Genomic DNA, 24194 nt, shown 5'->3' with positions numbered 1-24194 from the left:
CCAGTGGCAAGAAAAGGAGGCGCTCTGGTCCTCTGATTGCAAACTTCACTTCATGGCACAAATAAAGACCCAGTTGTGACCGGGTTTGAAAGGGATTGAAGCTCTAAGAGTAAAAGCAGTGATTACTGTCTCTGAAAACTTCAGGTGAAAAACCATTTTATTCTGAGGTTGGATTGGGAATTGGAATTGTCACTTCTATGCCAACTTGAGCCTCAAACTGTATACTTTAATGTGTTGTCATCCTACATCAACTGGATCTCTCAGAAAAATAAATAAATAAATTAATTAATTTAAAAAAAAACTGGAAGAATGTGACCTGGCCAAAACAAAAACAAAAACAAAAACAAACAAACAAAAAAACCAAAACTGGGCGAAAAAAATATCCCAAAGTATTTTTTTTTTTTTTTAGAAGAACTGAGTCTCCTTCCTTTCCCTTACGGATATGATGCCCTTTGAACAAAACAATCATCTTGGCATTCACCTCAGGAGTTGTTTCTAGCACTGAATATTCCACCCCACTATCATCCTGTTAGCTTTTTCACTGCACTCTTCAGGATTTTCACCAGAGTGAGGGGCTGGTTGAGAGAGAATCCTGCAGGTGTCTATTTCATCTTTCATTTCAAAGTGGGAAATCCTTGGCAGCAGGAAGCACCCTGCTGAGATGGAAGAATAAATAGCAAATTACAGGTCGACATTGCTAGGCTCTGACTCTCAAGTTTTTGTTGAGGTGGCAGCTGGGGATCAGGAAACAGTTCTGCTAGGGGTGGGATGGGTGGAGAATGCAGAAGGAGAGTGGAAGGGAGAAGGATGTTTTATCAACTACAGCCTGTAGGAGTCTCGAACTGAAGCCTTTTGTTATGTTCTGGATCACATGGGATTTCAATTCTGAACTAGCGCGTGTGGTAGGAACTTAAGAAGAGAGAAAATGAGAGTAGAAAGGCAGAAAGAGTAAGGTACTAGGTGGCCATGGAAAGACTGAAAGATTCACACTCTTAATTCAGAGAGTGCACTTGCGGATACACCCTTCAAAGAGCATGAGGAAATGGAGCCAACACATTGTATACAATGTTTATTTTTAAAGCAAATATCTTCAGTTCTTAGATGAATTTTCCAATACCTACAAAAGTCATTTACTTAAAATTGGTATCTAGATAACTACAACTCTAAAATCTCCTAAATTATTATGAAATATTTTAATGTAAGTATAATATTTGACTTTTATTAATTGTTCATTGGTAATAGGTGCTGGTTTTTTCTTTTAAGATTTTATTTCTTTATTTGAGAGAAAAAGAGAAATGGAGAGAAAGTGGGGTTGGTGGTGATGGGGGTAGGGAAAGGGAGAAGTAGGCTCTCTGCTGAGCTAGGAGCAGAACAAAGTGGGGTTCTATCCCAGGATTCCAGGATCATGACCTGAGTGGCAGGCAGACACTTAACTGACTGAGCCACCCAGGCACCTAACAGGTACTGTTTTAAATGTCTTAACTTGTATAACTCATTTATTCCTCGAAGCCTTCTTATGAAGTAGGTCCCACTATTATCTCCATTTTATAGCTGAAAACATTGAATCATGGGGTAGATGAGGAACTTACTCAAAGATTGTAAAGAAGTTTCTAGGAAGAGACTGTTGTGGATGTGAGTGTATTGGAAGATAAAGGACATTATTAGATCCAAGAAATTTGGCATTGCTGTTGTAATATTACATAATGTACAGTTTACCTAACCAAGCAAGTGAATTCTGGAGACTGGGTAAAATTAATCCTTGAAAATGGTTAGGCACTTAATTTCTTTTTTTGCTTTGGTTATAGTTGTCTTTTTTCAGAATACACTTGCTCATATCTAAGTGAAAAGAAATGACTATCCAGTTTTTTCTTTTATGTTTTGGGGGGAGAGGAAGCAAGTTAGTTGGAAAAAAACAAATGCTAAGAATGCCCAGGGTTTGGTCACCCATTCACAAGTGAACTGAATGGCTCTTTGCTTCGAGGGAATAAGACATCAGCAGAATGGCTTCAGGTCCTAAATGCAGGCAGCCTGAGGAATGTATGATTTGACTCCTCAAATGAGGAGTCATCATTCATCATTCATCAAATGCTGTTTGGGCAGCTGTTGTATGTTCGGCACTCTTTTAGGTTCTAAGAATGAAAAAATGAATAACATTAAAATGTTTATAATTGTTATAGTCTGTTTCCTTCATGAGCTGAGTTCATTGATGAGATGGACTGGGAAACAAAATAACACTATAAATTGGTGAATGCTGAAGCAGGGATATATGGGAGAATGAATGGAGGTTGGACATCTAACCCAGGAGATTCAGGATGGAGGACATTTCAGCGAGTCAGGACAGTAGGAGGGAAGGCACTGACAAGAAACCATGTAAAATGACTGGAACTTAGAGAAGACTCATCCATTGCTGACATTAAACATGACATTCTGGAACTTTGCTTTGTCCTGTCATATAAAAACTCTATTCAAGACTTCTTCCTGTCTCCATTACAGCTTATCACTAAACACAGGTTAGTCTATCTCCATCTCTTTACCTACCTTTTGGTTATAACATGCTGCATTCACTAAGGGCTTACTATGAGTCTGGCACAGAGCTAATACTTTCATCTCTTATCCTTTTTATCTTTAGAAACCTTCTGTGAGGTAGTTTTCACTATGATGACCCTTTCTCCCATGAAAGAACTGATGCCTAAAGAGGATAAATCCAAAGATGGCTTAATTAGTAGCTGGTGCAACTGGGATTCAAAATCAGGTCTATTTAATGCTAGGGTCTGTGTTCTCCAACTGACACTGTTTTGCCCTCCTTACAAAGCAGCTAGATCTCTTGTGACATTTCCTTTTCTAGTATATCCTTGTAAAAATGCAAATCTCAGACTATCACAGATAGGTAAAAGATTTCACAGACTTGAATGAATACCTCGGTGTCGATACTTGGAGAAAGTAACACATTCTCTTTTGTCAATAACAAATCTGTTTATGTTTTCACCCAATTTACCTGGTTAAAATATAAGAAGGTGATCCACGATGTAAATATTTTGTAGAGCATACCACCCTCAAGAAGAAAGGACCCTACTTCCACCAGTTCTCTTCTCCCACAAGAAGACACATGGCATTTTTTATCTTATTCTCCAAGGCCAATGTTCTTCATTACCTGATAGATACCTTCTATTATTCTGTTGTAGAAATATATAGATCATAGATTCTGATATAAGTATGTTTTCTCTTACTCTCTTGTACTTTTTTTTATTCTTGTACTTTTTTTTCAATTTGATAAATATATGCCAGAGATTCCAAAAGCAATGATTCTCCTTTGAGTTATCTAACATTTCAAAACCTCACAACTGTGATGCCTGGGTGGCTCAGTTGTTGATGGTTGAGCATCTGCCTTCGGCCCAGGGCATGATCCTGGGGTCCCAGGATCAAGTCCCACATTGGGCTCCCTGGTGGAGCCTGCTTCTCCCTCTGCTTGTGTCTCTGCCTCTCTCTCTATCTCTGTGTGTGTCTCATGAATAAATAAAAAAAATATTTAAAAAAATATATTCAAAACCTCACAACTGTCAAAGATTTGAGGTCAGCATATTAGTTTAGAAAAAAAAGCTCTTTTTTTTTAAGATTTTATGTATTTATTTTAGAGACAGAGAGAATGTAAGCTGAGAGGAGGGGCAGAGGGAGAAGGAGATAATCTCGAGTAGACTCCGTGCTGAGCATAAGCCCAATGTGGAGCTTGATCTCACAACCTTGAGATCATGACCTTACCTGAAATCAAGAATTGGTCGATTAACTGCACATCCAGGCATGCCATGGTTCCAGCTCTTTGATTAACTAGCTCTATAATATTAGGTTGCCTCTTTGAGCATCCATTTCCTAAACTATGGAGATTACACAATTTCGAAGGTCTTTCCCATGTTTAGAATACAGCGATTCTACTGCTTCACTGGTTTCCATACTTGTGTTGCTAAAAAGCAAATCCCAGCGCTTTCTGTAGTTGTTGCTATCATCCATGAGCTGTTAACTTCTCTAGTGTTGGCCAGTTTGGAATGAGTTTTTGGTATCTAGCAATCTGAAGAGAACGACCAACAAGACAAATTTTAACAGATAGGGAATGATCTTTACGATCCACAGTCTGAATGGGTCCTAGAATAAATGTCCTGGTGGTGAGAAGCAGGATAAAGACAATTCGAAAATTATAAATCTCTGAGTATAATGAGTCTGTTCCAGGCTGATCCCAAAAGTTCCTCTTGGTTGGCAAAACTACAGTGCTGCCTTGAGTAGCCAGATAAGCAGCAACTCAGATATATTTATGTGCCTGCAGAGATATAAAGTAAACTCATCCATGGAAAATGAAAGGCAAATTCAATTTAGTTGAATGACAAGACTCCCTTTTAATGAAGAGAGAGAAAAGCAGAGATCCATGTGTTTCTTAGTCATTATCCCAAGTGGGGGTGGGGGTGGGTATTTATTGTGAGTCAGGGCAGAGTTTCTATCTTCAGGCTTTGGAAAAAAGTGCCATGGAAATGAAAGATGAGCTTCTTTTCTGCCATGGGGATATATGCCACAATTAGCAGGAGTTGATGGGGCAGTTTTAAAGAACTTGTCATTGCCTTGAGCCCACCGCACAAACAACACAGCTCCACCTTTCACTCCTACCATATAATTATTTGATACATGCAGCCTCGGTGAACAATCTCAGGGGTCGTAAACAAGTATTGAGCACAGTCTCACTAAGAGCAGAGCTCACAAACAAGGTTTAATCTCCCGCATGTGAAAAATGTTAGGCGTGCTTTCTTGGTGCATACGAAGACATAATTCAGCAGCCTGGGAATGCATGAAACTCAGGCTGGCGGCAGATGCTCAAGCGATTCACAAATAGTACTACAAATCTTTCATTACATTTCAGCCTTTGCATTAAGGCAGGATCTTGTTATTTTGCGATGGTTTTAGAAAGCGATTATCATTTCCAAATTAAGCTTTAAGGAGCACACTGGTGAATGGTTTAGCTTAGTTCACATTCAGGGAAATGAAGAGATTTACTATTTCACAAACACCGGAAACAAACAAAAATGCTCTGGTAAAAATAGCAAATTACAGACTATTAATAGGTGAGCGATTTCATCAAGTTGAATGGACAGCCTGAATGTTGATGCTTGGTGAGAGCAACACATTCTCTTGCACCGTTTTATGGAAATGCTTTGGTAAACAGGCATTTAGGAATTCAGTTCACATATGTGAACTCTAAATATTGTTATCTTTTACTCAAAAGTGCTTTGATGCTTACAACATAGAAAATAACATTTAAATGAATATTATAGAGACAGAAAAAAGACAAAAGATGAGAACCAAGGGAAAAAAGGAAAACTCAAGTGTCAATGTAAGGGTTAAGGGAGTTTGTGTGCCCAACTTCATGGAACTCTCTGGCACCTGGGCAGTGTTTACTCACTGTTCTAGCCTGGGATCTGTGTTGGCTGCATGCTGTGGGGTGGGGTGGGGCAGCTAGAAAGATGCTAAGGGTCACCTGTCCTAAGCCTTCCCTCTTTGCTTGTGCACAATCAGCTATTTCACTTTTCATAAACATTTCCACTACAAACAGAGGGATTATGATAAACTGTGTCCTGCAGGAAACACTAAATACACATTTTATAAAGGGGATTTAGTTAATTTTTTCAATAGGTAATAGGTGATATGATACATGACCTGGCTAAATGCTAAACACATAGCATTCTATTTTTTTTTAAAGTTTTTAATAATTTATTAGTGAGACACACACACATACACACACAAACACACACACACACACACACACACACACACAGAGAGAGAGAGAGAAGAGGCAGAGAGAGAAGCAGGCTCCATGCAGGGAGCCTGATGTGAGACTGGATCCTGGGTCTCCAGGATCACGCCCTGGGCTGAAGGCAGCACTAAACCACTGAGCCACCTGGGCTGCCCTAAATTTTTATTTTTATTTTTTTTTAAGATTTTATTAAAACACACAACATTCTAAAGACACAAAGCAGTATGCAGTGACTATGCCCTAGCTACGCAGTTATTTCCCCAAGCACTGGTTTTGTTGTGGTGGTTGTTCTGAGTAGACTTCCAAGTATACTTCCTTCTCCCCTTCATCATTCACAGGCATTTTCCCCAGTAAACCCTTGGACTAATCCCGTGATGTGATCTGCCGTGTGGAGGAATCAAAGTGACACCACTGTGAAACTGTATCCGAAAAAAGAGAGGAAGGAGAGAGAATGGGGCAAAAATAAATTGAAGAAATAATGCCTGCAATTTACCAAAAGTTGCTGAAAAACAAGGTTACAAGAATCTCATCCCAAATGTGACAGAATTAATACAAAGCAAGTCATACCTAGACACATTGTATTCATAATTCTGAAATGCAGTGATAAAGAGAACATCTATGTGAAAAGCAACCAGAGAAAAACCACACATTCCATATAAGGGAACATTGGTACAAATGGTAAGAGTTATTGTTCATGTAGCAATAATGAGGCAAGATGTCAGTGAGAAGACATGCCTTAAATGCTAAAAGAAAAAAATAAAACTATCAATCTAGAAGGATATATGCAGCAAAAATGTCCTTCATGAATTAAGACATAATAGAGACATTTTTCGGGTGGAATTTATTGCCTGCTTTATAAGCAATGCTAAAGGAAGTTCCTCCAGCTGGGAGAAATGATACCATATATCATCAGGAAGGAGTGAAGAGCACCAGAAATGATGAATCTATGGTGCATATTTTTAAAACTATTTCTTTCTTAATTCTTTAAAATCCAATGACTTTTTAAAAGGAAAAAAATTGGGATTGTGTTTGGAATATTTAACATATAAAAATGCAATACATCGGACAACTACATACAGCATAAAGGGTCAGGATATATGGAACTGTGTGGTCACAGAATACATACGTTGAAATGTTATGATACTAATTATAAATAGATCATGAAAATGTAGGATAAAATATTATAATATCTCAATTAACCACTAAAATTAAGCATAAAAATCTAATAGACACATTCAACCAGAATTCTGTGAGGTATTCAGTTAACTCAAAAGAAGGTAGAAGAGGACAGAAGAAAAAGGAGGTTCAGATAAGACAAACAGGAAATATAGCAAAAAAGTACATCCTTATCCAATTATCTCAACAATAACATTCAATGCAAATGAATTAAACACTCCAATTAGAAAACAGAGATTGTCAAACTGGGTTTTTTTTTTTTTTTTTTAAGCACACAGCAACTGTATGTGGTCCACAAGCAGAATTCTTTATGAAGACAGATTGTAAATAGGCTGAAAAAGATAGACCTGCAAATGTCAATAATTGGAACCTGGAATGTCTATATTAATACTGGATGAAGTAGACTTACTGACAAAGTTGTTTTCAAAACAAATGAGTTATTTTACACTGAATAAGGTAAGTCACCAGTAATCCATGACCATCATGAATGTGTGTGGATGTGCCTAATAGTAGAGTTTCACCATTTATGAAGTAAATATTGAGGGAATTAAAATTAATGAAATCAACTTTTTGGTGTATTTATGTTCAAATCTACCATTATAGTTGGAGATTGTAACGCCTCTCCCTCGGTAATTGTAATTGGTAGCACAGCTAGACAAGACACCAGTAAGAGCATAAACAGCCTTAACAGCCCTATTAATCAACCAGCCTAGCTGATATTTATAGAACAGAATACCCAACACATTTTCTTCGCAGATACATAGTACGTTTACCAAGATGGACCATATCCAGAGTTATAAGACAAGTATCCATAAAGTTTGAATGATGGACAAATTACAGAGTAGAAACCAGTTAACAGTGAGCTCTATAAAGCCCCAATATTTGAAATTACATGGCACACATCTATAAAAAACCATCTTGTGAAGAAGATAGTACATGAGAAAATAAAATATCTTGAACTGAATGATAACAAAATTACAATACAAAAAGGGATTTATAGATGTAGTTAGAGGAAAAGTTAGAGTTTTAAATGTTTACATTAGATAATGAGAAAAGTCCAAAATTACTAATGTAAGGTTCTACTCAAGAAGCTAGAAAAAGGAGAGCAAGCTAAGCTCAAAAGAGAAGGAAGAAAATTAAAAAAATAAAACAATAATCAGTGAAACAGAGAGTGAGGTTGAGCATCTTTTCAATGCGTATAGGAGTCATTCGTACTTCTTCTTTATACTAAATTATTGATTTACTTAGGCATTTTGAAATCTTTGTGTTGATTCGTATCAATGCTCTTTAAACATTAAGGACCATAGTCTTCAGGGAAATACAAATCAAAACCACAGTGAGATACCACCTCACTCTGGTCAGAATGGTTAAAATGAACAACTCAGGAAACAACAGATGGTGGTGAGGATGCAGAGAAAGGGGAACCCTTTTACACTGTCGGTAGGAATGTAAATTAATACAGCCCCTCTGAAAAACAGTATGGAAGTTCCGCAAAATGTTGAACATAGAGCTACCTTACAATTCAGCAATTGCACTACTTGGTATTTATAAAAAGGATATAAACATAGAGATTTGAGGGGCACATATATACCCCAATGTTCATAGGCAATGTCCACAATTGTCAAAATCTGGAAAGAGCCCAGATGTCCCATGACAGATGAATGGATGAAGAAGATGGACACACATACACACACACACACACACACACACACACACTGAAATATTACTCAGCCATTAAACGAATGAAATCTTGCCATTTGCAATGACATGGACAGAACTAGAGGGTATTATGCAAAGTGAAATAAGTCAGAGAAAGACAAATACCATATGATTTCACTCATATATGGAATCTAAGAAACAAATCAGGTGAACATAGGGAAAGGGAAGGAAAAATAAAGACGAGAATTAAGAGGAGACAAACCATAAGAGACACTAAATTCTAGGAAACAAACTGAGGGTTGCTGGAGGAGAGGTAGGTGAGGAGATGGGGTAACTGGTTCAGGAGAATTAAGCAGGCACTTGATGTAATGAGCCCTGGGTATTATATGCAACTGAAGAATCACTAAATTCTACCTCTGGAACTAATTAAAAAAAAACACTAAGGACCATAGCTTACTACTTTCAAAATCATTTCTTTATAGAAATATAATTTACATACCTCATGATATTACCTTCAGTTGACAACATAATGAGTTGGTATTTGTAGATATTGAGAAGTGATCACAACTACAAGTCTAGTTAATATCCAGCACCATACTTAGTTAGAATTTTTTTCTTGTGATAAGAACTTTAATGATTTACCCTTAGTAACTTTCAAGAATGCATACAGTATTAACTACAGTCACCATGTTGTACAGTGCATCTCCATGACTTATTTACTTTATAACTAGAGGTGTGTACCTTTTGACCTCCTTCACCAATTCTGCCCACCTTCATCCTCACTTCTGACAACTACCACCAGTCTGTTCTCTGTATCTGTTGAGCTTGTTTATTGTTGTTGTTTGTTTGTTTAGTTTTTGGATTTCACGTATAGATGAGATGGTACCATATTTGTCTTTCTCTGTCTGACTTATTTCACTTACCATAATGTCCTTTAAACGTTAAGGACCAGGATCCCTGGGTGGCTCAGCGGTTTGGCACCTGCCTTCGGCCCAGGGCATGATCCTGGAGACCCGAGATCGACTCCCACGTCGGGCTCCATGTTTGGGGCCTGCCTCTCCCTCTGCCTGTGCCTCTGCCTCTCTCTCTCTCAGTGTTTCTCATGAATAAATAAATAAAATCTTTTTAAAAAAGAAATAAACATTAAGAACCACAGCTTATTGCTTTTTTATGGGTTTTCTGTTTGTTTTTCGGTCATTGTCTTTGATTATAATTCTTTGCAATGCAGACATTTTGAGATTTATATATTTCAAATAACCAGCCTTTCCATTTTTGCTTCCTAGATTTTGTGTCTGATTTAGAAATGCCTTTCCTACAAGCTTCCTACAAACTAATGATTTTATGGTTTTACTTTTTATGCTTAAATTTTTGATTCATCCTAATTTTATTGTGAACTGATAGAGTGATCCAATATTGGTTAGACGGCCAACCAATTGCCTCATCACCATTATTGAATAATCTCTATTGTTTCTACTGACAGGCATAACCTAAAATAAAATCCTCTATGCTCTTTGGGTCTATTTACCTACTCTTTCTTTGATCTATCTATCTATCCTTGTACAATAAGACAGTACAGTAATCATTAAAGCTTTATAAGACTAGTCTCAATTCATTAACCTTCTCAAGTAGATATGACATGGATGTTCTTACTTGATGATTTTTCTGTATTAATTTAAAATCAGCTTATCAGTTTTTTTAAAGGCCTAGTCACTTTCTTGGGAAGGTTATAAATTTATAAATTAGGAAGGATCAGTGGTTCAATGACATTGAATCTTTTATCTAAGGTTATGGTAAATAATTTATTCATTGAAGTCTTTTGTGTACTTCAATAACATTTTAGATTTTTCTTAATATGGATTTTGCACCAACTGGTTCATGTTTATTTAAGTGTTAGAAATATAGCTACAGATACATAAATACAGGTATAGAAAGCACCCAGCCATTTTACTGATTTTTTTATTACTTGCAATGATTTTTAATTGAGTTTCCTGAGTAAATGATCATATCTTCTGCAAATAATGATACTTGTATCCTCATCTTTTCCAATTTTTATACCCCTTCTCTTTTTCCATGATAGTGGTCATTCTAGTTTTTAAGAAGAAATTTTTCACTGCTTCAGTTAGTATAATTCAAGCCATTAGTTTGATAAAGACATGTTAAAGCCTTATCCTTCCATTACTATGTTGAAAAAGTTTTTTCTCATAAATAATGGATGTTGAAATTTTAGCTTTTGAACTATTAATACAGTGAATTATGCTAATATATTCTTAACACTAAGTCATACATTATTAGAATAAAGACCACTAGATTATTTTATATTATAAGACTTTTAATGTGCTGCTGAACCTCATTTGCTAATATTCTGTTGAGAATTTTGTAGATCTTCATAAGAAAGAGCTAACATTATTGTTACAATTTATTGCATTTTGTTACCAATATTCTATCACTTTTATAAAAATAATTTGAAAGCTTTTTTGACCTGTGCTCTACAAGAAGGCTTGACAAACTACTGCCAACCACCTGTTTTTATAAAGTTTTATTGGAATGTAACCAACAATACTCATTTATTTATATATTGTCTATGGCTCTTTTCACTCTGTGGACAGAGTTGATTAGATGCCACTGAGAATGGACATAGTTCACAAAGCCAAAGACATTTACTCTCTCCCTTTACAGAAAGATTTTGTAGACTACTGCTATAAAATCATTTAAGTGGCAATGTAATTATTGCTTAATTAAGGCTTGATAAGATTCCATTTGGAACACTCTCAACTCATCATTAATTCCCTATGTCTACATTTCTTTCTGTTTGTGTGTGTACTGGTCTGCTCGAGTTGAAACTTGATTTCTTTATGTATACTTTCACATCTAAATGCTCCTTCTATCTTTCCCTGTGGTTAATTTTATTGTTTATATTTTCCAAATATTCTGAACTTTGGTTTGGAGTTATTGACCTAAGAATTAAGCTTTTTTTTTTTTTTTAAGTTTAGGCCATTAAGGTTTTTTCCCTAGTTTTTATATGAAGTTATAATTTTATGTCTTTATGGGCTATCTTTTAAAAATAATTATGTTTACAGTTCAGTATTCATTGAAGTTTTTTTTATGCACTAATATATTTTGAATGTTCCAAGTCCTTAAAAAATACACGTAGTCTCTATTTGTGAAATATTGAGCTTTTAATATGTACATAGCTTGATGTATATGATTAACTTGTTATTTACATCTTTTATATCTTTGCTTATCTTTCTCCATTGATCAGTCTTTCATTAAACTGAAGGGCTAATTAAAACTTCCCATTACTCTTTGTATTTCCTGTCATCTGTGTTTCTGAATTTTGATTACAAAATTGAGTAACACAGGTTTGAACTGGGTAGGTCCACTTATACATGGATTTTTTTTCAATAAGAACAGTACTATAAATGTATTTTCTCTTCCTTATGATTTTCTTGATAACATTTTCTTTTCTCTAACTTATTTATTATAAAAATATAGTATGTCATATATATAACATACAAAATAAGTGTTACTTGGCTATGTTCTCAGTAAGACTTCTGATCAAGAGTAGGCTGTTAGTAATTAAATTTTTGAGTCAAAAGGGTTATGTGAATTTTTGACTGTGTGGGGAATCAGCATCCTAATCCTCATGCTGTTCAAATGTCAACTGTATATGTTATTTGGCCAATAGATGATCACGACTATTAGATGTATATTATGGCATGCAACCTTTATGGAATTCTTTAATTCATTAATCCTCTTTATGCTGAGTTTAACTTTGTTTGATGTGACAATTACCACTCTTGTTTTCTTTTCTTTTCTTTTTTTCTTTCTTTCTTTCTTTCTTTCTTTCTTTCTTTCTTTCTTTCTTTCTTCTTTCTTTCTTTTCTTTTTTTTGATATTTTTTTAATTGGAAATCCACTCTTGTTTTCTTTGGCATTGTATTTTTAGGAATTATTTTGAAGCCTTGTTTTTAATGTTTTTTTTTTTTTTGTAATTTTGTATGCTTATTATGTATAACATGGTATTGAATATAACACTGATTCTTTGTTCTTATATATAAAATAATTTGATTTTATGATTCAATCAGTTCCATTTATTTAGACATGTGAGTTTAACCATCTTACAGTTATATTACAGATTTATTTTGTCATATAAGTACATTTAAAAAAAGTACATTTTTTTCTATGTGTTCCATTTCAATTGCATTTTTAATTCTTATCTCACTCTTTATGTGGTGTGCATGGTCTGTGATTTGGTTTATGTACATGTATTTCTTCTGATAATTTGGAGAGTTTGAATTTTTGCTTTTGTAATAATTTTCATAATTATACCATTAAAAAATAAAAACAACCTTTTATTATAATCTGTCATGAGAATAATTGTATCTCCTTTTTATTGTTAAACCATTTTTAGGGATCCCTGGGTGGCGCAGCGGTTTAGCGCCTGCCTTTGGCCCAGGGCGCGATCCTGGAGACCCGGGATCGAATCCCACATCCGGCTCCCTGTGCATGGAGCCTGCTTCTCCCTCTGCCTATGTCTCTGCCTCTCTCTCTCTCTGACTATCATAAATAAATAAAAATTAAAAAAAAAACAAAACCATTTTTATTATTCTTACTAATCTCTCTTTACTATGTATACATAAGCATTCTGTATAATCAATAATATATTGATTATAGCTATGTCTTAAAATTATAACTTTGTCTCAAAAATACTATTCATATTTCATTTTTTTCTCTTTACTATTATTTCATACAATGCTATTTTATTTTATATAATCATTGGAATAATTATATTTCTGATTCTTCCCCATTTTTCCTCAACTGATTGATTCTGGTAGATTATATTCTTTTTTTTTATTATATTCTTTATTTTAGTGATTTCTTTTATACCTTTAGCCACAGTCATAATGATATTAGTTTATTTATCAATTTAAAATCCTGCCTTTCAAAAAAAAAAAAAATAAAATAAAATAAAATAAAATAAAATAAAATAAAATAAAATAAAATCTTGCCTTTCTCCTATAGACTTAGATGAGAATATCAGCAACTTCTTTCAGTGTTGTCTCTAAGTCTTTTAAATATATTATTTTAATACTACTTAAATAGAAAAAGACTGTGTTCTATTACGTTACTTAATCTCTGAGTGCCTGTACATATAATCCTATTTATATATACAGACAGAGGCTAAGTGACATAATTGAGTATAAATAATAATAAATAATACCCCCCACCTCACAGAAATTATATGAGGCTGTAGAACAGTGTCTGGTACTTATTAAACACTTAATAAATGTTAGCTTTTTCATTATTATTTTATCATTAATCATAGTACTTACATTTATCTTACTTAGTCTTGTTCATAGAGTTAAATGGGTTTAATAGCATTTATACTTATCTTTTAGGTGGTTGAAAGTGGTCCTTTTGTTTCTTTATGGGGGACTCAATAACTATATTTCTTGATTTGTTTTATGTCTAAAACATAATGCAGGTGTACCCTGTTTTATTGTGCTTTGCCTTATTGTGCTTTTTATCTATGGAAGATTTGTGACAACCCTGAGTTCAGCAAATCTATCAGTACCATTTTTCCCTTTGTGGCTCTATTTCACAGTTTGGCAATTCTCCCAATATTTCAAACTTTTTCATTATTGTTATATTTCAATTACTGCTGTCTGATGATAAAACTTTAACAATTAATTGTTGCTGAAGTGGTTTCCTGAGATAGAATCTACTCCTGGTGAAGACACTGTGAAGTCTGCTGAAATGACAATAAAGCATTAAGAATATGATAGAAACTTAGTGGGGAAAGCAGTGATAGGGCTGGAGATGACTGACTCCAATTTTGAAAGAAGTTCTGTGGGTGAAATGCTATGAAAAAGTGTCACATGCTACAAAGAAATCTTTTGCGAAAGAGTCCATTAGTGAGGCAAACTTTATTGTCTTATTTGAAGAAAGACCAGTCTCATACCACCCTTGGGCAACCACCATGCTCATCAGTCATCAGCCATCAACATCTGGGCAAGACCCTGTGCCAGCAAAAAGGATTAGGACTTGTGGAGACCTCAGATGATAGCATTTTGTAGCAGTAAAGTATTTTTAAATTAAGATATGTACATTGAGTTTTTTAGGCATAATGCAATTCACTATTATTACTAGACTATGCTATAGTATAAACATGACTTATATAGGCACTGAACCAAAAAATTCATTTGACTTATTTTGTTGCAATATTCACTTCATTGTTGTGGTCTGGAATGAAAACCACAATATCTCTGAGGTAGGCCTGTGGTTCGTTGCTTTTATACTTGAATGATGGCTTGAACAGGTCTGAGATTCTTTGAAGACTTTGGGAATGCTGGTCACTGCCTGGTCTGATTTCATGCTGCTGTGGAGAACCTTCAAGTCAGAGTGATATATTTCATCTTAGTGGTGGCAACTTGATCATTCAATCTTGAGGCACCCTAAAATGTGTCCTATATATTTGATTTCTGATAGATGCAGGTGTATTTTGGTAATTTTGAGAATGTTTTTGAATATTATCTTTGGATATCTCTTAAAAATATTTTAGTACCTTAGATGTCTTCATTAAGGACACCAAATCACCGTTTGTGGGAATATTTTTACATTACTTTTATAACTACTATTTTTCTCTTTTATTTTTGCTTTAATCTACTTTCATTCCATCTTGATGATTGCTTTTTTTTTTTATGATTGCTTTTCATAATCCATGTTACCAAGTTCTTTGCCAGGTGTTTAAAGGTGTCTATTTTCCTCTGCTGCTTCTGCTGAACTTTGTTTCCTAGATGTTCTTCTATGTCTTCCATGTCCTCTTGAAACTCTGATTTTAGGGCAGCATTTGGTTCATGAAATTTATTTATTTAAGGTTTGATAGCTAATGGTGATATAATTATCACGATTTTAATTTGTTCCATTCCCATGTAATATAGAATTCGCTATTTATTTCCTATTCTTTTTCCTTTCAGTAAAGCACATGGATATCCTTTACTTGGGTAGTTTTTGATCATTAAGAATATTTGATTTAGTTAAATTCTTCCGAGACCTACTGTTTTCAGGAAGTTCATGGAAATAAGGCCAAGAGCTATGTTTTAGGCTGGCAGAAATTTTCTGTGACACGTGGTTTTTTTTGTGAGCATGAGTGGGCTTTACCACTCTTTCTCCTAACCACGAAGGTGGCAGCAGCAGGGATACTTAATGCCGAGCATTTCTTCCCCTGCGTCCCCTCTGGCAGATTGCTTCCTTCAAGAGGGCTGTATCTGGATGATGTGTCCTACTTTCATCCTCTTGGTATCAGTCTGGGTTCAGAAAACCTCCACCACAAGCGTGATCTCCTACTGCCATTCTTCCAAGAAGACATTCTTCCAAGTGGTTGCTTTTATTCTGTAAGTTTTCTTAAGATTTGCATTTGATTCCCTCTTGGCTTCTTTCAGCAACTCTCTGTGACCTTCACCTCATCTGGCTGTCCCTTCCTCCTATCTTGTTCTCTGGTATGACGGATGTTTCTTGGTTTCCTCAGACATGAATCTGTGTTATGCCTTTGTGCTCTCCTGGATGTCTGGCCAACATCATCTTTACCGCCATGGTAAAATCACAAGAGGAATATTTTTGCTGTTACTAATTAGTAATTCTGGCAACCAATTTTGATGTTGGCAAATGACCCTGTGAGAGCAATATTTCCTTTTCCCTGTCACTGTGAGCAGCCGAGCCTCATCAGCTCCCCTTTTCTTGGTCATATAATACATTAAATAAAAAGATTGACTTATTAATCATTAAATAGTCTTCTCTTGTTCCAATTCTGTTCCTTTCCTGTCATAAGACCTCTGCCAGGGGAGAAACCACTTCCCCTTGTCCTCCCCCCCACCCCATTTATCCAGCTATTTATATCCTGCATGCAATATTTATATGATAAAATGTCAGTGCATTTTGATCTAACTCACCTTGTAAAGAATGTCACCAAGGACTGGACAAATACCTCCCAGACCCCACAAAGCCTGGACACATCAGCCTTGTCTGAGGTGCACTCCAACCTTCTCTTTTTCCAAAGCTTCTCTACCTTTCAAAGCTCAGCAAACATCCTGTATTTTTTTTTAATTTTTATTTATTTATTTATGATAGTCACACACAGAGAGAGAGAGAGAGAGGCAGAGACACAGAAAGAGGGAGAAGCAGGCTCCATGCATCGGGGGCCCAACGTGGGATTCGATCCCGGGTCTCTAGGATCGCGCCCTGGGCCAAAGGCAGGTGCCAAACTGCTGCGCCACCCAGGGATCCCAACATCCTGTATTTTTAAAAAGACTTCTCTGACTTCTGAACACACAGTGAAGTCTCTCTTCTCTGAATTCCTCCTTATGTTTCACCGTGGTGTGTAGTGGGAGATGAGCACACACATCTGGAGACAAACTGCATGCATTGAAGCCTGTTCTGCAAGTCACCAACTGGGTCCTCTCAATGACTTCTCTCAGTGTCCTAACCTAGAATACCCAAGGCACATGCCTTCATAGTTTTTTTTTTTCCTATGGCTGCTAATGATAAAATTGACCTCATGGGGTTTTGCTGTTGATTTAATTAAATTAACAAATGATGTTGCTATGTTATATAAGAGCTATTATTTACAAATACATATATTTTGACAATGATGCTTTCTGTACCAATAGGTACCAAACACTATATTAGCTGCTTTAGTCCGTGCTTTTTCTGGGGATGAGGTGAGGTTCCAAAATTCTTGTGTGATAAATTGTATGATGTATACATATATTTTTTTCTTTTTTACAATTTTTTATGTATAAAAGAAACTGGACATATTTAAAGAGTACTTGGTGAGTATTGGCAGAGGTAGATTCCCATAGAACATAATCACAATGAAGACAGCAAATATTCCTAGTCACTCTCAAAAGTTTCCTTGAGCCCTTTTGTAACTTATCCTTTCTTCTATTCCTGTCTCAGGTAATGACTGATCTTTCTGTCCCCCTTACAGATTACTTTGAATTTTCCAGAATTTATATAAATGGAATTATACCACTTATTTTTGTGTCTGTTTCTTTTCAAAAGATAGATTTATTTATTTATTTATTTATTTATTTATTTATTTATTTATTTATGAAAGAGAGATAGAGCATACATACATAGGGGGGGAGAGGCAGAGGGAGAATCTTCTGTAGATTGAGTGGGGCTCCATCTCATGACCCTGAGATTAAGACCTGAGCCCAAATCAAAAGTAGGATGCTTAACCAACTGAGTCACCCAGGTGTCTCTGTTTTAATTTTTTTTTCCACCTTAGTGTAACAGGTTTAGGGCCTATCCAAATTGTTGCATTCATCAATGTTTGCCCTTTCTATTAATTATTAGTATTCAATTGTTTGGGTATTCCTCGATTTGTTTATTCATCGAACTATTTATGGACATGGATTGCTTTTACTGTTGGGACATTATTAATTGAGCTGTTATGAAATCCATGTGCAGGTCTTTCTGCAGCTGTTATCATTTAATCTGAAGAAAAGCTCCTGGGTCATATGATAAGTACATATTTAACATTTTTATGAACTAGACACACTGTCTTTTTGTACACCAATTTCCCTGGGCCCTTATTGCTCTTCCACATATAAATGAAAATTTTTGGCAAATAGATTTTGAAGGGATTTCAGGTAAAAGGGAAAACATGCCTATGTGATACACAAGAATAGAGAGAATGTTCCTATTTTCCACTATTAGTTAAGTAGGTGTTCAAGTACATCATGATAAGTTTTGTAAGTGCAAGAGATCTGGCCCTTCTCATTCACAATTAGAGCCTATGTCTTTCAGGTAGTGCTTGTCTGGCATGGAAGAGGCTGGCAGCAACTTGTTTTTGAATAAATGTTTGAATAAATGAATATCTGAAAGTTTGAGCGAATATTTATTTTGAGGTCAACTTGCATATTGACATGTGAAATTATTCCTGACAAATGAATAGACCTGGAACTTCCCTTTAAAAAATGGATTTTAGAATAATATATTTACATATCCTGTCTCAAAAGATGACAGTGACATAAGCAATTTTGTGCATTTTTTCATTTGTCATCCTTCTGTGTTACATTTGGTTGTTAGGGTTCCATACAGACATATCTCAAACTGCACAAATAAATTATAACTTATTTGAAGGCATTTATGCATTATTTGTTTCCACTATAGCACTGAATGCACTACTATGAAGGCTGTAGGTTGTCATTACATGTTTGTCGACAGACTGAATGGTAATAACTATGATTGCAGGACTATTAAAATTCATTCAGTCAACACTTATTTGCTGAGAAAGCACTCCATTGGCAGGTAGTGTTTTAGGGAATGTAGAAACATCAGTGACCCACAAAGTGGGGCTTAAATTTTAATGGGAGATGACAGACAGTAAACAAAATAAGTAAAACAGCTGATACCCCACATGGCAACACGTGTGTTGGAGAAAAGTAGGCAAGTATGGTGACGAGGCTCAAGCCACATAGACATTGGCAGAAGGGCACTTCAGGCAGAAAGAAGCACATGCACAACATTTAGGGTGGGGAAGTCTCTGTCAGGGAGTATCTTGGCTGACGTCAAGGACAGTGTGCTTGAAGTAAGGTGAGGGGCAAGATGGTAGGAGCTGAGGTCAGGGAATGCGGTCAGGTCTTCTTGGTCAGTGTAAATATATTAGGCTTCACTGAGTAAGCTGGGAAGATATTGGAAAGTAATGAGTTAATGAGTGATATGATTAATATTATTCGTGGTCCAGATCACTTTGACTATAGTGTCAAGAATAAACTGTAGGAGTGAAATGGGACCTCAGGGAGATGGGTTGGGAGTCTGGTGTAATGGCACAAGGAAGATATTAATAGATTGGATCTGGGTGGCATCAGGGGAAGAGGTGAGAAGTGTGAGCAATCAGGTGGTATTTGGAGCCTGTTATTGAGAAACCTCTAGACATCGGCATGGCGATGTGGAATGGCCAGTTGAATATACAAGTCTGCAGTTCAGGTGAGAACTACAGGATGGAGATCATCATTTGGGGTCAGGCTACAAAGATGGCATATGGGCCTGGGTGAAAGGAATATTATAGTTAGGGAAGATGTCCAGGGCTTGAACCCTTGAACCCTGAAGGACTCCAATAATAAGAGGTCAGGCAGATGAAGAGAAATCAGTCAAGGAGACCAAGGAGGAGCAGCCAGTGAGTTAGGAAGAATGCCAGAGAGTGTAGATTCTTAGGAAGTTAAAGCGTGTAAAGAGGACAGACATGAGGTTGAAGCTGGGATGATGGTATGGCTGTTAGTATGGCCAGACATAAGAAAAAATTCTGGTAGTTCCTGAGGACTTGATATTTAGTTGCAGGTAACTACTGGCTGCAGTGAAATCAAGAATGAGTCTTACCAGCTTCTACCTGTTAAAGTGCTGGGGCCACTGGTAATAGTTGCTGAGGCACCCGTTCCTTTAGAATGTAAAATATACCATAAATAAAAATCAAGGAGGTGCTTCATCTTATAAATACTACACACAGGTTATGAGTGCCTAGAAAACTGGTGAAGGGGAGAAGTACTGCATCACTCCCCAGGTTCAACTCTCACCCATGGGGTCTTGGACTTCAGGGTAGCTACTTTGGTCAGTTAATCTAACCTACAGAACCAAAACCAACAGGAAGGGAAGACTCAGAACTAAGCTTTTTGAGGATTTAAAAAAAATACTTCCAAAGCTTTTATTGAGTGTTCCTGGGATGTTTGGTAGTTTAAGGATCTTGTGTCTGTTTTAAGAGATTATTTTTGGAATCATAATGAATTTGACTGTGGTTTTGCCTTTCTTTTTTATTTTATCTCTGTGTGCTTTAGAAGATGAATTTGTCTGAAGAATACAAGAAGCTCTTCACTTCTTGGTTTTAATATCCCTCATTTATAAAAGAGCTTTGGGGGAAGAAATGAAGAAATCATTTAATTCTGTATGTTTGAAAGTAGACACCTTAAACCTTAAACCACACAGAATCTGAATTTTATGGTGTGAGATACTCCATTGCTTCGATAAAACATCTTTGTTCCACTTTCATCAAATTTTCAAAAAGTTTATACACGTCGATTATGATATGCTACCTACATCTATACTAAGATAGAGCCCCTCTTTTAAATTCCTTCTTTAAATTTAAATTTTAGTTGTGAAAATTCCTAATCTGTATTAGCACTCACCATAAACAGAAGTAATTCTACACTTACAGTTATATTGCTTTTAAGTGTATCTTCCAAAATTTATTACTTAAAATGAAAAAAAAAGGAAAGAATTTAAAGAATTCTCAGAAATTGCAACATGGTCTACAGAATACTTCTATGCTGATGAATGGCTCCTTGAGGAAAATCAGCTCTCTTATTAATATAACATCTGGCTTGCATCTTGCATAAATAAAAACACAAGAGCAGGATAGAAGTAACGGAAGAGGAAAGAGGGAGGAAGGAATGTCGGTTTTCTAGCATAATAATCTCTAACAGCCAAGAAATCTAATTAGAAGAAATGTCGTCTAATGAGACTCTAGTCAAGAAAATTCCACAGGAGAAGGCAAAGCCACTTGGGACAACAGCAGAAATAGTGAACCAGTTAAGGAATCTAAAAACAAATAAATAAAAAACAAAAAACCGAAAACTCAAACAGCATGCATTGACACTGACTTCAGAACTCCTTTCAGTCAAAATGGCAACTATTAATGGCTTCTCTGGGGATCATTTCTGACTTTGACCACAGAAATTCCATGGCTTGGTTAATATGTTTTAAGAAGCACTCCACTGTTCTCATCTGCATGATCAAATTTCTGTCTTTCCCTTTGTGCATTGTCAGCCTGGAAGAAGGGAACATGACTAATGAAAGATGTAAACAGAAGCTAATTCTCATGCTTTTGCATGGATGGGTAGAATGGTTCCTCCTCTATAGGAAACACTAGTTCTGATAATTCTGTTGGAGGTCGACTTGATATTACAGTTGAATGTCATTGATTTTCCAGTTAAATCTTGTTTGATTTTTCCAGATTTGGAAACTGAAGCAATGAAATGAAATTGAAGAACATTGAGTAGTAAAAAACAAAAATAATGCAAGCCAGTAAATAGTAAAAATCCAAAACCAAAAACAAATGTAAAATAGGAAAAACAATAAAAATGAGACCGGGGGTTTTCCATGATGTTTTCTTGTTGTTATTGTTTTAATCAGTTAGCTACTGTGTGCTTGACATGGAATGCTTGGTATTATCTTTTTCCTATCTTGGCTCCATATTATCTAGAAAGAAAGGGCAGCCAAAAGCTGGTTTCTGTTGCTTAGTGAACCTCCAAGATTCTGGAGACATAAACTGGCCACATAGTAGAGTCACACAGATTAGTCTACATAACAGGATAAATTTAAAAAATCAAGAAAGTGGAATTTGGGATTCTTCCAACAACACACACACACAAACCCTGAAAAAATACAATCCATGATATAAAATATTTATTTTTCTTGGTTTCCTAAAATCAGATTCCTCAGCACTGATAAATACTGATAAATGTTTCTCTGCCTTTCTCCTATTAATCATCTTTATTTATGACTTGATAAGAACTCTCCTGATGTAATAATCGAGTAGCATGTTCAAAATGCTGGCAATAAATATTGCATTCTTCAATTATATATACCAACTAAGTTAATAGACCTTTGAAGATGGATAACTTTTGACCCATCGTTTCTAAGAGTTATCCTAATTGAATAGCTATGCAGAAACTTGTGTAGGAGTATTTATTTCATAATTTTTATAACAGTGAAGATTAAAAACAAACCATATAGTCTCTTAAGAAGGAATGGGTTACCTATATAGTAGCATAGTCATACCATGGAGTAGTATGATTTAGCCACTACAAAGAGGATGCAGAGAATCAAGTTAATTCTCGTCTTTACCTGACTGCCTTTTATTGTGAAACCATCCTTCTCCAAAGAGTATCATACACTCTAATGAATGATATGACATGAACTAGAAATGAATGTTTATAGAAAGTTGACTGCTATAAGTAGGAATTTTAATTATGGATTCCTATGTCTTCATCAAGGTGCTCCTAAAGTGATCATGCCCCACCTTAGAGGTAAGCACAGATGATCCATCCAAACCCAGATTCTCATTTCCTTGACCTCTTTAAGCATCAGTACCTTTCCCCTTACCATCCCTTGGCTCTCTGTTAACTATTATGTCCTAGATATTATTGTCATCACTCAACCTCAATTTCAATGTCCCATGATCCTTATTCAGCTAACTCATTCTACTATTGCTAATTCAGAAATGTTTAGACATCACTAAGAACAGTCCCTCATCACCTCAATTGCCTTCTTTCTCAAGACAATGAAACAACAACAAAAACAATTCCACTCTGAGTTATCCTAACAGTCTAGTCTTCCACACTTTAATCTGGAAAAGGATCACCAGTCTTGGTCATGCAGCTTGAGATCTGGACAGGTACATCTGTTGTCACTTTCACCTAGTTTGAGATTTTTCTTTTTTATATTTTTTTCATAGAAATAACAAAATTTCTATTCAATCACTTTTCTGTGAAATAAAGTTTTTTCTTATCTGGAATAAGATTTTTTTGGGGAATATGTATATACTTGAGTTAGCTGGTTTGTCACATCTTTAAACATACTTAAATATGTAAATATGAATATTTCTCTTTTAAAAATATATTTATTTATTTATTCATGAGAGACACACAGGGAGAAAGGCAGAGACACAGGCAGAGAGAGAAGAAAGCTCCCTGCAGGAGCCCGATGTGGGACTCCATCTTGAGACTCCAGGATCACCACCTGAGCCAAAGAGACGCTCAACCACTGAGCCACCCAGTTGCCAATATGAATATTTCTAAAGCAAATTACCCTGAATACAGTTTGAAACACATACACATGACAAAGCAAATAAGTTAAATATGCCAATATCATTAGAAACCAAGATTTTCAGTACAAGAGAAAAGAAACATATTACAGGATCAAAGAATTAAAGTAAAAACCAGTTAATCCTAAATGTGAATTGGAAATAACAGTATGAACTTATGTTTTTCATGATTTTTTTCCCTTATCTCTGTCCACTAAAAAAAGTTTAGAAACAATGGTCAATCTGTAGCAATGAATACCCTGTAGAACCTAGGTTATGATCTCTAAATATCATTTGTCTCTCAACAGGAAATCAGAGCACCTTGTAAGATGGCTGAGTCCAGGTCTAAGACATGAAATGAACAAAATGAACCAGGAAACTCTCTCTACACCAGATTAAAGGGACACTGCTAAAGGCTCTGGGTTGTGTCAGGAGTAGTTGGAAACCAACTTGAAAGAGTTTCCCTGGCAACATACAGGAATATCTGAGCATCATAAATAGACAAGATCTTAAAACTTCTCATTATAGGAAAAAAATGTACCTATGTATGGAAACAGATGTTAACTAGATGTATTGTGATGATCATTTCACAGTATGTACAAATACTGAATCTTGATGTTGAACAACTGAAGCTGATATAATGTTATATGTCATTATACGTCAATAAAAATAAATCGGTAAATAAATACAACCTCAAGACTTTGAAATACAA

The 24194-nt window shown here is 35.6% G+C and overlaps 1 long non-coding RNA gene across 2 annotated transcripts; it reads left to right on the top strand.

Moving 5' to 3' along the window:
• The first annotated feature begins 1381 nt into the window (after positions 1-1381).
• LOC144296150 (uncharacterized) lies at positions 1382-24194 on the top strand. 2 transcript variants are annotated; one of them, XR_013363307.1, is made up of 5 exons: positions 1389-1461; positions 2178-2510; positions 6127-6466; positions 7236-7420; positions 23791-24194. It is a non-coding gene; the product is annotated as an uncharacterized LOC144296150 (long non-coding RNA). The 2 variants fall into 2 exon arrangements; XR_013363306.1 differs by lacking the exon at positions 2178-2510 and having other exon boundaries at positions 1382-1461.

Source organism: Canis aureus, chromosome 24 (assembly GCF_053574225.1).
Source record: "Canis aureus isolate CA01 chromosome 24, VMU_Caureus_v.1.0, whole genome shotgun sequence".
Taxonomy (NCBI): Eukaryota; Metazoa; Chordata; class Mammalia; order Carnivora; family Canidae; genus Canis; species Canis aureus.
Note: the sequence above shows the minus strand (reverse complement) of the source record. Positions and strands in the feature narration are given on the sequence as shown.